General features: G+C 46.7%; 1 long non-coding RNA gene across 1 annotated transcript in view; it reads right to left on the bottom strand.

Annotated features, from left to right (window-relative positions):
• LOC120997996 overlaps positions 1 to 17,358 on the bottom strand; it is a 253,359-nt gene that overhangs the window by 49,662 nt on the left and 186,339 nt on the right. Inside the window, exon 3 of the long non-coding RNA XR_005778275.1 lies at positions 1,908 to 1,918. This is a non-coding gene — a long non-coding RNA (uncharacterized LOC120997996). The remainder of the gene's footprint in view (positions 1 to 1,907; positions 1,919 to 17,358) is intronic.

Here is a 17,358-nt window from a genome sequence, read left to right on the forward strand (position 1 = left end):
GGCCTAAATTTCACAGGAATTTATGCACCTCTAATCCCAGATGTGCAGTATATCAGAGTTTTTTTAACCCCAGTAAGCAAAAGCCGTATTTGTGGCCTAAATTTCACAATAACTTATGCACCTATAATCCCAGATGTGCAGTATATCAGAGTTTTTTTTAACCCCAGTAAGAAAAAGCCGTATTTCTGGCCTAAAATGAACAGTCCCTTATGCACCTATAATCCTAGATGTGTTCTGGCCTAAAATGAACAGTCCCTTATGCACCTATAATCCTAGATGTGCACTATATGAAACAGAGGGGTTTGTTCACCCAGTATGCCCCAGTATGCCAAAGCCGTATTTCTGGCCTAAATGTGACACTCACTTATGCACCTATAATCCTAGATGTGCACTATATGAAACAGATGGTTTTTTTTCACACCAGTAAGCCCCAGTATGAGAAACCCGTATTTGTGGCCTAAATTTCACAGGAACTAACCTCTAATCCCAGATGTGCAGTATATCAGAGGATTTAACCCCAGTAAGCAAAAGCCGTATTTCTGGCCAAAATGAACAGTCCCTTATGCACCTATAATCCTAGATGTGCACTATATGAAACAGATGGGGTTTTTTTTCACCCCAGTATGCCCCAGTATGAGAAAGCCGCATTTCTGGCCTAAATTTCACAGTCACTTATGCAGCAATAATCCCAGATGTGCACTTTATGAAACTAAGTTTTTTTTTAACCCCAGTGTCTCAAAGCAATATTCTGGACTTGCAGACATGCAGATATCCTGTGCTGGTGCACTATCGTTGCATAAAATGGCTGCCGATTATGTATTGATATTGACTAACTGAAGGAAGTTTTCAGTAGTAGTTGGCTCTGGGCAGGCTTAAAACAATTGTGCACTGCACCCACAAAACACATTTGCTGTAGATCGCTGAGTAAAGAAGCAGTTTGTCATAAGATTCCTCCCTGATCTCTCCCTCACAGCAGCTGCAGCCTATCCCTACACTAATCCGAGCAGAGTGACAGGCGGCGCTACGTGACTCCAGCTTAAATAGAGGCTGGGTCACATGCTGCAGTTGGCCAATCACAGCCATGCCAATAGTAGGCATGGCTGTGATGGCCTTTTGGGGCAAGCAGTATGATGCTTGTTGATTGGCTGCTGTGCAGCCTATTCAAAAAAGCGCCAAGAAAGCGGCGAACACCGAAGCCAAACTTATACAGAAATGTTCTGGTTCGGGGTCCCAAAATCCTAAAGTTCGGTACGAACCCGAACTTTACAGTTCGGGTTCGCTCAACCCTAGTCCCGAATAAAGTTTTTGCTCTCAACAATGGCCTGAAGGGTATTAAAGGTAGGAGATTTTGGGAAAAGCCATTTTGTATTTTCGTGAGTTTGTGGGACTATTGGAGGATGTAGACATGAGTTGTAGGAGTCGGGACTACACCACTCATGTACATTCACGACATGGTACAGTAATAATTTCCATTTTGTTACTAGTTGCTCCCCATCCCCACCGCAGGTTCGCGAACACGACCATAGGTGGTTTTTAATTGGTTCTATCTAATTTGCTAAAATTGTACTTTCTTTTTTTTTAGAGGCAGCCAGCACCTTACTTCCAATAGGCTTTGCCATGTACCACACATCAAATTGGTGCTTAATTGATTTATATTTGTCTCTCATTATTTTACAAATTGAAATGTGCCTATCAGTGGCAATTATGTTGATATCAACTCCACTGTTAATCAAATAGTCCACATTTTTTTCAAATGCAATTTTTTCTAGAGACACTGCTGTGAGTGGAGGAACTATCTGTTCTACAGAAAAATAAACTATTTTCTTTGATTCATAATCCATCAGGGTATAGATGCAGTATTTAACAGAATACAAACACAATGTTTTATTTTTCAACTCCTCTAGGACTGCAGTTTATTCTTTTTTCCATTGTATATCAATTGCAGGAAACAGATATTTCCTTAGATTTTTGAAAAATGTCGTTTGGCCAATACATCGCAGCTTCAGAATATCAAAGAATAGTCTAGTCTTCTGAAAACTCAGTCCACTTAGGACAGCAGATGCGATTAAAACGTTCCCATTATACATACTTTCCCCACGTGTCCTCCAAAAGGAGTCAGGGGGTCAAATACAGCATCATATGGGACACGAATTCAGTACATATGAATCTGACTGCATTTTTTATTTTAACTTAAAATAAGTAGAACAAGAATCAAAGACATCAGGGAGAAAATAAAATAAAAGAAAGGAAAGAGGTGGGAGGCAGAGAGACACGGGGGGGGGGAGGCAGGACTATACTGCCAGGGGGCCCAAGGCATTACCTAGAGATGCTTTAAGATACCATGAGGTGTACTGAAAGGGTTTGACTAATTCCCCAATCTCCACCGGACTAAAGTGTGCGGTAATAAAAGTGCGCCATTTATTGAAGAATTTGGAAGCTGAACCTTCTTTGTGTCTAGACGCTTCAATCCTCTCAAAGCCCAATAAAACTTTCAAATCAGAGACCACAGCTGGAATGTCTGGCATGGCATCTATGAGCCATCTTTGAAGCAAGACTCTTTTGGCTACTAATAAAACAGAGTGCAATATGATCGGTATCTGAGTTGGGTTTTCCAGACGTATGTCATGGAAGACCAGGGCCTGGGGTTCCATAGATAATTCCACCAACCAGTTTGTCTTGATATAATCAATCACGGTGGCCCAAAATTTGACTACCTCAGGACATGTCCATATGCCATGCCAGAAATCCGTAGCAGCCATTTTGCAGTTTGGACAATGTGTGATGCGGTCCGGAAACTGAGGTGAGGCTGGAAAATTAAAACCATAAATTGCCTGATGCATCATTTTAAAATACGTTTCACGCCAAGTCTCACCTATCACGCACTGGCGGACCTTACTCCAGCCTTCCAGGATCTTTTCCCCAATCTCATCATCCATGGTGATACGCTCCCACTTCTTAAAAAGTGTGGACACTTTGGCTTTCGTGAAATTGCCTGAAAAAGCCCTATACAAACTAGAGAGAGAAACTGTTTGGGGAGAGAAACTGAGGATCTCGTCGAAGGAATTCGTAGTCGCTTCCTTTGACAGATCACGTAGTCTATGTGAACAGAAACCCACAATCTGCATTATTTGCAGGAAATGGGAATCCGGCAGGGCGTATTTTTCCTTCAGTTCTTTTGGGGTCAGCCAACGCTTTTCCCCTTGGTGCATCAGATGTTCCGCCCTGGTCAAACCTCTAGATACCCACAGCTCAGAGGGTCTCAAACTAATTCCTGACGGAAATCCTGGATGACCCCATAGCGGCATCCATTTAGAGATTGCATGAGGCAGACCTGCTGTCTTCCTGATCGCCTTCCAGGCTGCTATCGTATCTCTCAATAAAAGCGAGGATTTAATATCCCCGGGTAACGAGGCCAGGCTAGAATGAAGGCACGATACCAAGTTCCAGGGAGCCACCAGGTTTTGTTTTTCCTATTAGAGAAAAGATCAGTATTGTGCACCCAATCGGATATGTGACGTATAAGACATGATAAATTGTAACCCCGTATATTCGGGAATTTCACTCCTCCTTCTGGTTTCCACAGCATAAGCTTCGAAAGAGAGATACGAGGGCGCCTGCCGGACCACAAAAACGTGGTAAACGCTTTATTCAGGGCAGTGACATCAGTATGTTTCAGTAGGATCGGAAGCGTTTGGAGGGGGTAGAGCAACTTAGAAAAGCTCATCATTTTGATGAGCTGGCACCTTCCTAGTAGAGACAAGGGAAGTGAATGCCATTTCTGTAATTCAGATATTATTTTCGCTATGAGGGGAGGGTAGTTTAGCGTGTACAGTGACCCCGGGAGCTTACCGATTTTAACCCCTAAGTAAGTGACATATTTCTTAACAGCAGACAAAGAGAAACCCAGGTCCAACCAGAACTGCGGTGGATTAGTGGCGTGTAACTCCAGAATCTCACTTTTAGACGAGTTTATTTTATATCCCGAAAAGGACCCAAAAAAACTTAGGAACTCCATTAAGAGGCCTAAGTGTCGCTGAGGAGTTTCCATAAAAATCAGAAGATCATCAGCATATAAAGCTAGTTTGACCTCTTTCTTACCTATAGTGATACCTGAGTACAGGTCAGAGTCCTCTAAAAATCTAGCTAGAGGCTCGATGGCTAGGTCAAAGAGGAGGGGGGAAAGCGGACAACCCTGTCTAGTTCCTCTCTGAAGGGGAAAAACCTGGGACAGGAAACCACCCGTATGAATGCGCGTCGCTGGGCTGGAATAGAGACCCTTCAGAAAAGTACGGATATCCCCAAAAATCTTGAATTTATCGAGCACCACCCCCAGCCAATCCCATTGCAATGAATCAAAAGCTTTTTCTGCATCCAAAGCAAAGAAAATAGGGGTCGAGGCTGGCTGAGGGCGGCGCCGAACCCAATCCAAGGTTGCCAATACCTTCCTGACATTGGCCACCCCCGACCTCCCTTTAATGAAACCAACTTGTGAAGGACCTACCAGGGCGGGCATTAGTAGGCTCAGTCTGTCAGCCAATATTTTAGTCAAGATCTTGAGATCCTGGTTAATGAGCGAGATCGGGCGGTACGAGCCTGGATCTTGTGGGTCTTTATTAGGCTTGAGTATCAATTTAATGTGGGCAACATTCACATGGGCAGGAAAACTACCTGTGTGTAGTAGGTGATTAAAATATTCTGTTAGCGTGGGGGCAAGATTTTCTTGTAGCACTTTATAAAATTCCCCTGAGAATCCGTCAGGGCCTGGCGCCTTCCCATTATGTAAGGAGCGTATTATATGTAGTACTTCCTCAGCAGTTATTTCCGCATTTAAAGATCCCTGTTGTTCCTCAGTCAGGGAAGGCAATTTGATGTCTGATAGGAAACGCTCGCCCTTTTCGGGATCCTCTGGATTGTCGCTGTAGAGGCGCTCATAGTATTTCCCCAGCAATTCATTTATCAACTTAGGATTTGTTTGGACCACTCCCCCCTCCCCTTTCAGAGCTGTGATGACTGTAGGAGCTCTCCTGCCCCGTGCTAAGTTAGCCAGCATTTTGCCTGATTTATTCCCAAATCTGAACAGATCCGTCTGGAATTCTGACCTGTACATGGCCTCCCTTTTATCTACCCATAATTCAAAGGTATTTCTAGCTGCAATCCAAGCCTCCTTGTACTGAGTGGTAGCCACCCGGAGGAATTGAGTGTATGCCTGTCTAAGGCCTCTTTCACACGGCCGTTTTTTTTTCCCGTTTACTGGCCGTTTTTTGCGGTCCGTATACGGTCCGTATACGGAACCATTGATTTCAATGGGTCCGCAAAAAAAACGGAATGTACTCCGTATGCATTCCGTTTCCGTTGTGTTTCCGTTTCTGTTCCGTTTTTCCGTTCCGTTTTAACATAGAACATGTCCTATTATTGCCCGCAAATCACAGTCCGTGGCTCCATTCAAGTCAATGGGTCCGCAAAAAAACGGAACACATACGGAAATGCATCCGTATGTCTTCCGTTTCCGTTCCGTTTTTTGCTGAACCATCTATTGAAAATGTTATGCCCAGCCCAATTTTATCTATGTAATTACTGTATACTGTATATGCCATACGGAAAAACGGAACGGAAAAACGGAACAGAAACGGAAACACAACGGAAACAAAAAACGGAACAACGGATCCGTGAAAAACGGATCGCAAAACACTGAAAAAGCCATACGGTCGTGTGCAATAGGCCTAAGGGTCGAGCTTGCCTCCTGATATTGTTTTGCGACCACCTTGCGTAAATTACTGACATAACTGAGAATTCGACCCCTCAGGACCGCTTTAGCAGTCTCCCAATGGGTCGAAACATCTGATGCACCCCGGGGATTGTCCCCTTGAAACTCCCACCACCAACCTTGCAGTGTGTCTTTAAAGTTGTCATCTTTGGCCAGAAAAGAAGGAAAGCGCCACAGAAAATCAGTTCCTCTAGGGCAGTGGTGGGCAAACTTTTTTTCAACTGAGCCAAATATCGGCAAAACCACGATTGAAATTTCTTTGCAGAGCCACATTTTTAAAACCTAAAATATTGCGTCAACAGTACCAGTGAGGACTATTAGGGCTCATGCACACGACCGTGTGCCAGCCGTTGCCATATTGCAGGTCGCATACGGCGGGTCCGCAATACACGGGCACTGGCCGTGTGCAGCCCGCATCAAGGACCCATTCACTTCAATGGGTCCAGGATCCGGAATATGAGTGCTACAGAGTGCTTCCGTGGTGCTTCTGGCTGTGCCTCCGCACCGCAAAAAAGTAGCGCATGCACTACTTTTTCGCGGTGCGGAGGCACAGCCAGAAGCACCACAGAAGCACACTGTAGCACTCATATCCCCGATCCTGGACCCATTGAAGTGTATGGGTCCATGATGCGGGCTGCACACGGCAGTCGGTGCGGGCAGTCGGATGCGGATCGCGAACCCCATTCAAGTGAATGGGTCCGCGATCCTCATGCAGCTGCCCCATGGTCTGTGTCCGTGCATTGCGGACGGACCGCTATTTGCGGTCCAGAGCACAGGCACGGCGCCCTTACATTCGTGGGCATGAGCCCAGAGTGTGTTTTTACATACTTTTATATGTACTTTCTTTTATTTGGATCTTGATTATTATTTCATTTTATCTTTATCATTTTTTACTTTTATTAAACTTGTCTGCAGATGTGGATGTAATGTGGAGGGCACACTTATGGGGGATATCTGTGGATGACGCACTTATGGGGGATATCTGTGGAGGGCGCACTTATGGGGGATATCTGTGGAGGGCGCACTTATGGGGATATCTGTGGAGGGCGCACTTATGGGGGATATCTGTGGAGGGCGCATTTATGGGGGATATCTGTGGATGACGCACTTATGGGGGATATCTGTGGATGACGCACTTATGGGGGATATCTGTGGATGACGCACCTATGGGGGATATCTGTGGATGACGCACCTATGGGGGATATCTGTGGATGACGCACCTATGGGGGATATCTGTGGATGACGCACCTATGGGGGATATCTGTGGATGACGCACCTATGGGGGATATCTGTGGATGACACACATATAGCATAAGATGCTATATAAGTGCCCTCCACAGATATCCCCCATAAGTGCCCTCCACAGATATCCCCTATAAGTGCACTCCACAGATATCCCCCATAAGTGCCCTCCAGTAAGTAAAGTAATGTATTAGTGGGGGGAAGGGAGGAGGCAGGGACACTTGCGGCGGGGCCGGTGCAGTGCCTGGCGCTGTGCACACACCGTGGCAGCTCCTACCTTTCTGCTGCAGGACATTTCGCTCCTCCTGGACGGTGTTCTGCAGAAAGTCCGCCGCTGCCCGCCCTTCTGCTGCTGTGCGCAGCGTGACATCTCACCCTCCGTCATGCGCCTCCTGCCCCGCCTGCCTGCTTCATTCATAAAGTGGAAGGAGCAGACAGACGGGGCAGGAGGCGCATAACTGACATTTTGCAAGCTTGAGCGGCGCGATATGGCTGCGCGGCCGCCCACCCGCCAGCCCGCACCAAAGAGCCGCATTCAAGGATAAAAAGAGCCGCATGTGGCTCGCAAGCCGCGGCTTGCCGACCACTGCTCTAGAGTAAGTATCCTGTAGGGAAATGGAGATAGGTGAGTGATAAGAAATAAGTAAGTCATGAATTTCAGCGGAGACCACCCTAGATGACATATGCAAGGGAAGGAAGAGGTAGTCAATACGAGACCATACATTGTGTGCGTGCGAAAAATGTGTGTATTCCCTGTCATCAGGATCAGAGAGTGCCAGGTATCATATAATCCTGTAGAGGCTAAAAGGGGAGGTATAACCTTGTCAGAGAGCCTTTGTGTTCTGACCATTCCCTCAGCCCTCTTCCGGTCTTCCAGAACAGATGCGACTAAGTTAAAATCACCACCCACAATTCTATTGTGAGTTCCATCCATATGCAGTCTGTTCTCCAGAAGAGCGTAAAAGGGGGCGTTATTATCATTTGGGGCATAGACATTATGGATACTATAAGATATCCCTCCAATCTCTACCAATAGCCTATGCCATCTGCCCTCACTGTCATGAGATTCTGATAGTATTTTCCCTGAGAAATTTCTATGAAGCAGTGTGAGTACTCCTGCTTTGCGTTCTCTGGCCGAGGATCCGTAACCTACCCAAAAAAAATTCAGGCGAAAGAAATCTTTATCTTCCAAGTGCGTCTCTTGCAGGAGAACCACATCAGGTTGAAGACGCTTCAGGTGGCGCAAAATCTTAGACCGCTTTTGTGGGGAGCGTAAACCCTTGACATTCCAGGAGATGATTCGCATTTCAGCTCTGGTATGCACAGATCCCTGGACAGAGAAAGCCAAGGGAGAAGGGAGGAGAGAGGGAAAGAGGAGGGAGGGAAAGAGAACAAAAAGCAAAAGACAAAAACCAATACAAGTATAACCGAATAACACTGCCACCTAGGCAGTGTTATTCGGTTATACTTGTATTGGTTTTTGTCTTTTGCTTTTTGTTCTCTTTCCCTCCCTCCTCTTTCCCTGGCAGCAGACAATAATCCGCTAGGCAGAATACGACTAGATGGTGTCAGCCGTCTCTAGATCTAGTTATAGACTTTCCTTTTTTCCACCATGGCAGAACTCTCGCATACCTGGCCTAAGCAATGACAATCTGTACGACTGAACAATAAAAGGCCCTAACATCAAACAGAGAGCAGAATAACACACATCCCTGATCTGGAGCGGCTGAGCAGCACTAACAATACTACCCCTCAGGAATGAGTCCCAACAACATTTTGAATTAAGGTGTATCAACGCCCTCTTCTGGAGTGCCTTTCTGAGCCATCACGCGAACGGTCATTCCCTCGGCGGACAGCTGGTTCCAATGAGTCCTTTAGAGTGGGCCGCTGAGGAGAGAGGGGGACGTCATGCGGCTCTGAATCTACAATCTCATCTAAGGCCTCCTCTGCCTCAGAAGGGGATCTAAAGGTAATAGTCCCTCCGTGTGCTCGGTGGATCTTTAGAATCGCAGGAAAAAGAAGTTGAAACCGGATGTCCCTTTGGTAAAGTGCAGTGCAGACTGGGCTGAAAGCCTTGCGTTTTTTCGCCACCTCAGCCGAGAAATCCTCAAACAATAAGATTTTGTGACCCCTGATGGTTATCTGATGCCGTCTCTTGCGAAAACTGCGAAGTAGGGCCACCTTATCATTAAAGTCCAGCAATTTAAAAATAACTTGACGAGGCTGTCCATCCCCACCACGGGGAGACTCCGTATTAGAGTCCCTAGTGGCACCTCTTTCTGGGCCAATCCTGTGGGCCCGCTCCACCCGACAGAATTTTTTTAAACCCAGGGCCTCAGGCAATTCCTTTTCACATATATCCAAAAGGTCTAGTTGTTTAATGGACTCAGGCAGGCCCACCACCCGCAGGTTGTTGCGGCGGGACCTGTTTTCAAGGTCATCAACCTTAAACCGCAGGTACTCCAGGGCATGCTGTTGAGATTTCAAGACAGATTCAGAGTCCCCTGCTTGCTGCTGCAAGGTCTGATTTACTTCTTCCCTCAGGGAGTTAAAAGAGGCCAGTATTGTCGTCTCCAGGGTTTTCTGGATGTCTGGCATTATACGCATTGCCACTTCAATGGCTAGCTGTTTATAGTCCAATGGGACCGAGCTACCCAAGGGGGACCCATCACGCTGAGTACTTCGGGAGCCATCCTCCCGGAATATCAGCGGCTGAGTGTCCGCCATTTTTGCCGCGTTCTGTGAGGCTGCTAGCTGCGCACCTGTAATTTTCTGCCCACTTCGGAGGAGATATTTTTCCATCAGCTCCTCGGTGCAGGTAAGTGGTGTCAGTTGGACGTCTCTCAGGGCTGAAAAGCAGTTCCCTGCGCTGCAAAATGAAAGCTGTGTTCGGCGGTATGCAGGAGCTCCGTGCACTGCGTCCTCACATGGCGGCGCCGGAACCGGAAGTCATCGAATTCCAAAGTTTTATTTCATGTCCGTTAGAACATTTTACTTCTACAGAAATCATACTGCCAGTATAACGCTTCTTGAACACCACAAGGTTGCAATGACAATTTTTTTTAGACTGACACTTCACCATCTTTAATAATTTCCTTAATTCACATTCAAATACTAAAAAATTTTCCTCTGTGGCATGATTTGAGCAATCAGTGTCTAAATCCACAATTTTTTTATTTATTTAAAATTTCGTCTTCGGAAGAGGTAAATACACTATCATCAAGATCATCATTGCATTTGGAAATATGAAAGTTGTCATCACTGGGGTCTGTAAGTGTGGCTTCGTTTTTTCAAATGAAAAAAACGATGCTGTCAGGCACAGGTGATAAGGGGAAAATGCTTTTCTCTATTGGTGATAATGGAATACCTTGCTCGTTTGGTGGTACACAATCAGATTATACTTCATCTAACCCAGAAAAATATGTGTAATCATGTTCCTTCAAAAAACAATAATGTTGAGAATTAAGTAGAAGTAGCGATTTTATCGTCACCGGTGAAAAAATTAGGAATAATGTCTTCTCTATCTCTGAAATCAATTTCCTTCTCAGTATAATCCTGCTTTCTTGAAAATTTCGACGATGTCCTGCGATCATCATCTTCCAAATGCGATGATGCTTCCCAAGGCCAGTTTTCAGGCTCTATAATTGAAACTGTTAGCTTCATTAGCTGTAGCTGTTTCTATGGTGGTCTGTATTAACCGCAATTTTTTTTATTTATTTATAAAGTGGTCCGTGTTTATCCCTTTATCCATTTTTTTAATGAAAACATATGGAGGCGGTTTTGTTAGACCAAATTTTAAAGTGTTAGGAGAGGAAGCCTTGTTTTGTAGACTTTGTGGTAATGAATTTGTCTTTGTACACTGAGTGGTGTTTGACCCAATGCTGCCTGTTGTCCCCGTAAGCTTTGAAATGTGATGAGTTTTTATATTTTTGGGGGGTGGCAGAACAACAGGATCAACCAGACTGTGTAATGTTTGTCCAGAAGTCGTTAGCCTACTTCTGGTTAAGGTATAATTCGCTGTTGAAGTAGTTGTGGTCATAATGGTGGAACAAGCCACATATGATACAGTACAGTTTGTTGCTGTCACTTCCAAAAATTGCCCTGGAGAGTACCAGCACCTCTCCGTGCGCCCAGTACGTGGGTTTCCGGTACCGGAGCGCAGCGGAGAGCTGGCAGTATCTCCTCCCTAATGTCGTTGGCTGGGCAGCTAGTGGAGGGGGGCGGGTCGTTGCAGAGTACGGCTCAGGCTGGCGCAGGCAGGGAGTTGACCTCACGTTAGGTGACGTCAACTCCTTCCCGCGCGCCTGTGACTGAGGAGCGATCAGTGCGGCGACCAGTGACTGGTCCTCCTTGGAGTCAGGAGTCGGACGGTGCAGCAAAGAACATCGACTTTGCTTTGGAATCCAACTTCTGAAGAGTACTGGTGAGTGACAGGCACCCCCCCTCCCCCCACACACATTAGTTCCTCTCTGTACCAGTACCCCCCCCCCCCCCTGGCAGGGGGGTACTGGTACAGAGAGGAATTAATGTGTGTGATGAGGGGGGGGGGGGAGGTCTGATGTGCAGGGGGGTACTGGTTCAGAGAGGAACGAATGTGCGGTGGGGGGGGGGGGGGGGGTACTGGTACATAGAGGAACTAATATATATGTGTGTGATGGGGGGTCTGATGTGCAGAGGGGTACTGGTACAGAGAGGCACTAATGTGTGGTGGTGGTGGTGGGGGGGGGGGGTACTGGTAAAGAGAGGAACTAATGTGTGTGATGAGGGGGGGGGGTCTGATGTGCAGGGGGGTACTGGTACAGAGAGGAACGAATGTGCGGTGGTGGTGGGGGGGGGGGGTACTGGTACATAGAGGAACTAATATATATGTGTCTGATGGGTGGGTCTGATGTGTAGGGGGCCCCTGCACATCAGACCCCCCCATCACACACATATATATTAGTTCCTCTATGTACCAGGACCCCCCCCCCACCACCGCACATTCGTTCCTCTCTGTACCAGTACCCCCCTGCACATCAGACCCCCCCCCCCTCATCACACACATTAGTTCCTCTCTTTACCAGTACCCCCCCCCACCACCACCACACATTAGTGCCTCTCTGTACCAGTACCCCTCTGCACATCAGACCCCCCATCACACACATATATATTAGTTCCTCTATGTACCAGGACCCCCCCCCCCCCACCACCGCACATTCGTTCCTCTCTGTACCAGTACCCCCCTGCACACCAGCCCCCCCCCCCCCCTCATCACACACATTAGTTCCTCTCTTTACCAGTACCCCCCCCCCCCACCACCACCACACATTAGTGCCTCTCTGTACCAGTACCCCTCTGCACATCAGACCCCCCATCACACACATATATATTAGTTCCTCTATGTACCAGTACCCCCCCCCCCCACCACCGCACATTCGTTGCTCTCTGAACCAGTACCCCCCTGCACATCCGACCCCCCCCTCATCACACACACACACACATTAATTCCTCTCTGTACCAGTACCCCCCTGGCAGGGGGGTACTGGTACAGAGAGGAATTAATGTGTGTGTGTGTGATGAGTGGGGGGGGGGGTCTGATGTGCAGGGGGGTACTGGTACAGAGAGGAACGAATGTGCGGTGGTGGGGGGGGTACTGTACTGGTACATAGAGGAACTAATATATATGTGTGTGATGGGGGGGTCTGATGTGCAGGGGGGGGGAGCACCGGCGCCTAATAGAGTACCGGCACCTCTTTTGGCCCACTTAAAGCACTGGCTGTCACAGTTGTACTGCAGGGATTAGGGTTTGCTTCACCTGTCCCCGAACTGTCGCCTTAAGATGACGTCTTTTTTCAGTATAAATATAGTCTTGTAAAGTGTAACGAGCACATTCTGTATGCGTAATTTACTTTGCTATATTGAACATTTTGGACCATAAAATCAAGATTATCTTCAAATTGTCCAGTCTGTATTTGCGTATTTTGTGTTGCTGACTCGGGAAGACGTGAAGGCTAATATTTGGATCATTTTTATAGCTGCTAGATGTACAACCCTGTACAATACAGGAAGGCATTCTAAATGTAAAATTACAAAAATTATATTATAATTTCTTGTAAACATATTATTTTAAATACTTAGCTTACTAATGTTAACTATTGAACAGATTTACCTTCTGCTAGAAGACAGGGGTTCCTGCATTTGTATACACTCACCTAAAGAATTATTAGGAACACCATACTAATACGGTGTTGGACCCCCTTTTGCCTTCAGAACTGCCTTAATTCTACGTGACATTGATTCAACAAGGTGCTGATAGCATTCTTTAGAAATGTTGGCCCATATTGATAGGATAGCATCTTGCAGTTGATGGAGATTTGAGGGATGCACATCCAGGGCACGAAGCTCCTGTTCCACCACATCCCAAAGATGCTCTATTGGGTTGAGATCTGGTGACTGTGGGGGCCATTTTAGTACAGTGAACTCATTGTCATGTTCAAGAAACCAATTTGAAATGATTCGAGCTTTGTGACATGGTGCATTATCCTGCTGGAAGTAGCCATCAGAGGATGGATACATGTTCTCATTCTGTTTACGCCAAATTCAGACTCTACCATTTGAATGTCTCAACAGAAATCGAGACTCATCAGACCAGGCAACATTTTTCCAGTCTTCAACAGTCCAATTTTGGTGAGCTCGTGCAAATTGTAGCCTCTTTTTCCTATTTGTAGTGGAGATGAGTGGTACCCGGTGGGGTCTTCTGCTGTGGTAGCCCATCCGCCTCAAGGTTGTGCGGTGTGTGGCTTCACAAATGCTTTGCTGCATACCTCGGTTGTAACGAGTGGTTATTTCAGTCAACGTTGCTCTTCTATCAGCTTGAATCAGTCGGCCCATTCTCCTCTGACCTCTAGCATCCACAAGGCATTTTTGCCCACAGGACTGCCGCATACTGGATGTTTTTCCCTTTTCACACCATTATTTGTAAACCCTAGAAATGGTTGTGCGTGAAAATCCCAGTAACTGAGCAGATTGTGAAATACTCAGACCGGCCCGTCTGGCACCAACAACCTTGCCACGCTCAAAATTGCTTAAATCACCTTTCTTTCCCATTCTGACATTCAGTTTGGAGTTCAGGAGATTGTCTTGACCAGGACCACCCCCCTAAATGCATTGAAGCAACTGCCATGTGATTTGTTGACTAGATAATTGCATTAATGAGAAAAAGAACAGGTGTTTGTAACGGGGTTCCGAAGGTGCACTCGGTCCCCCATTGCCCGCAGAACTGTTGCTTAGCTTCGGGAATGAGGATCTGTGTTTGACCTCATTCCCAGGGCGGCTTTACTGCTGGGTGGCTCCCTGCTCCTAAGTCTGCCTTGAGCGCCGAGCTGATCACTCGGTGCTCAACTGGTTGGTCTGTCGGTCATGTGACGCTGGCCACGTCACATGACCCTCACTCCCCACTATAAATACAGGCAGCCTGCTAGCCACAGGTTGCCTGTTAATTTCTAGGTTCCTGGCTATTTCTTGGACTACTGAATACTCACCTGATTCCTTTCCCTGACGATCCTTTTGCCTGCTCCTCCTGTACTGCGCATCCGTCCTGGTATTGTGACCTCGGCTCCCACCTGACTACTCTCTTAGGATTCCTCTTGTACTTCTCTACTCTCCTGGTATTTTACCCCGGCTTCTCCTGACCATTCTTTGCTTAACCCTTTGTACTGCGCAGCTCTCTTGGTTCTGACCCGGTCCGTTCATGTTCCGTATTTTGTCTTGTCTGTCTTCCCTGCACGTATCCTAAGTTAGGGACTGTCGTTCAGTTGTCCCCTGTCATCAGGACTCGTGAGGCAAGTAGGCAGGGCCAGGGGTGAGGGTGGAGCGCAGTGGTCACTATCCTTTCCCCTGTGTGTGTGTGGACGTGACCGTTACAGTGTTCCTAATAATTCTTTAGGTGAGTGTATATTTTACTTGATTTTGTTGTTTACCTAATTTTCCGAAATATGGTCCGAATAGATAGACCTAGAAGTACAAGTCAAAAAAGGAAATCTAATTTACACAATCAAGGTTGCATGTTTTATTGTTTTTATTTATTTATTTTAAATAATTTACAACTGGTTTGTCAGGTGTCACACCGGTGACAGGTTTTAGAAGGTCTGAAAGATTATCTGCACATTAGTGATCTGACAGCCTCTTTTGGTTTTGGTTTCTTTTCGTCTGTGTGTTGCTTGTATGTCCACACCTCCTGTTCAGGTGTGGATCATGTGACCTTCACCTCCCCCTATTTAGTCTGACTTTACCCATCACTCCTTGCTTTGGATAGCTTCATTTGGTTTTTGGAAGAGCTGGAGTGTGGTTCTAGTTGAAGTCCTGTTCATCCATCATCCATCAGCCTCAGAAGTTAAGTGTTCCGCTTGTTGTATTTTGTATTCCCCCCACCTTTGTTGTTTACTAGGCCTCAGTGAGATGCTAGTTCCTTCACCAGGGAAGGAGCGGGTTGTCTCTGCCCTGTCATTACCATTAGGGCATCCGAGGGCCACCAGGGTTTTCTAGGTTCTGGTGTATGGGCATCTCTACCATCGAGAGGTGCCCATACGGATAGGAGTTAGGGCCAGGAGCAGGGTTTTATGGGTGGTGACCCTTTTCCTTCCCTAGCGGTGAGGCCTAGTGTCTTTTCCCTTCCTTCTTGTTGTCTTTTGGTGTTCTCCCCTACTACATCCGTGACATCAGGTTTGTTGGATGGCCATCTTGGTAGGTTTGCTGTTGTGCCATACTCCTTCCAATTTCTGGATGGATTAAACCGTTCTCCATGAAATGTTCAGAGCTTTCGATAATATTTAAAAACCTAACCCTGATTTACAGTTCACTACAACTATCCCTGACCTGTCTGGTGTGTTCCTTGATTTTCATGATGCTTTTTAAACAATAATGTTCTCTAATAAATCTCTTAGGCCTTCAAAGAACTGCTGTACTTAGACCTTGTTTTCATTTCCATGCCCGTATTACGTCTTTTTACATTATTTAATTTGTGCAAATGTCCGTGAAGGATCCGTATGGGATCTGTATGTCCGTTGTTCAGCTGAAAATTTATTTAAAAATCATTTTCCTATCTGTCTTCAGTGAAAAATCAACGCACCATGGATGCTATATGTGTTCTCACCATGATTTTTACGGGTCCATACAGTTGCAGGGACACTTTAGGTCCAAAAAAAGGATCTAAGTTGTACATGCTTCCCTTTTTTTAAATATGCATGGAACTTAAAATTTATAGGAAATTTGAACACAACCTAAATTTCTTATGCTTCAGTATGCTGTCCGCATTAAAGGGGTTCTGTGTTTTTTTTTAAAACTGATGATCTATCCTTCCGGCACTCCGGGACCAGCTTGAACCTGAAGAGGACGAGGCCGCCGGTCATGATGGATTGGAAGCCGGAGAGCTGGAGGCTGCGGGTGGTCAGGAGCAAGAGCACAAAGACGCTGCTGAAGGAGAGCAGCAAACCCTCGCCCCACAGCATGGCGGACGCGCCAGGACTGAGCCGCTCTCACTCCCAGATCAGGCCGGATAACAATAAGACGAGCCGTGGGCCTGCGCTCCTCCAGTCCCCGGCTCTTCTGCTGCGCTCCTTTCCTATCACCTCCCCTCTCCCCCGGTCTCCGTTACCGGGCCCAGGAAAGCTGCCGGACTCTCACACAACACTCTACAGTCAGTGTGCCGGCCCCGAGTGACGGTTCCTGCGGGATGAGCGCCACATTACTCTAACTGGGGGTCACTAATGGGGGCATTACTCTTACTGGGGGCATTATTAATACTGGGTGGGAACTAATAGGGGGCATTATTCATTCCGGGGCGCACTAATAGGGCCATTACTCTTACTGGGGCACACTAATAGGGGCATTACTATTACTGAGGGGGCACTAATGGGGCATTACTATTACTGGGTGCATTACTATTACTGGGGGCACTAATAGGGGCTTTAATATTCCTGGGGAGCCACAGTATGACAGCAACTTCACACCCTGTGTTAAGCCACGTACCACAACCACACCCCCTTTGGGGTGTGGCTTAACTTGCCCGGTATTTTTTTTGTTGGGAAAGGTGGCAACCCTACTGGGCCTGCGGTAAACAGTATGAAGGCCGCGGCGCTACTGCCAGCGCCGCTACCTTCTCAAACAGCTGATCGGCGGGGGTCCCAGGTGTCGGACCCCTGCCGATCAGATGCTGATGATCTATCTGAAGGATAGATCATCAATTTAAAAAAAATTCAGAACCCTTTTAAACACTGACCGCATACTTGTGTCAAAAATGGATGTGTGGATACCCAATATACGGGCCTGTCCATGTGAATGCTGTATAACGGATGTGAAGCCATCGATTTGAATGG

This window comes from Bufo bufo, chromosome 4 (genome assembly GCF_905171765.1).
Source record: "Bufo bufo chromosome 4, aBufBuf1.1, whole genome shotgun sequence".
Classification (NCBI taxonomy): domain Eukaryota; kingdom Metazoa; phylum Chordata; class Amphibia; order Anura; family Bufonidae; genus Bufo; species Bufo bufo.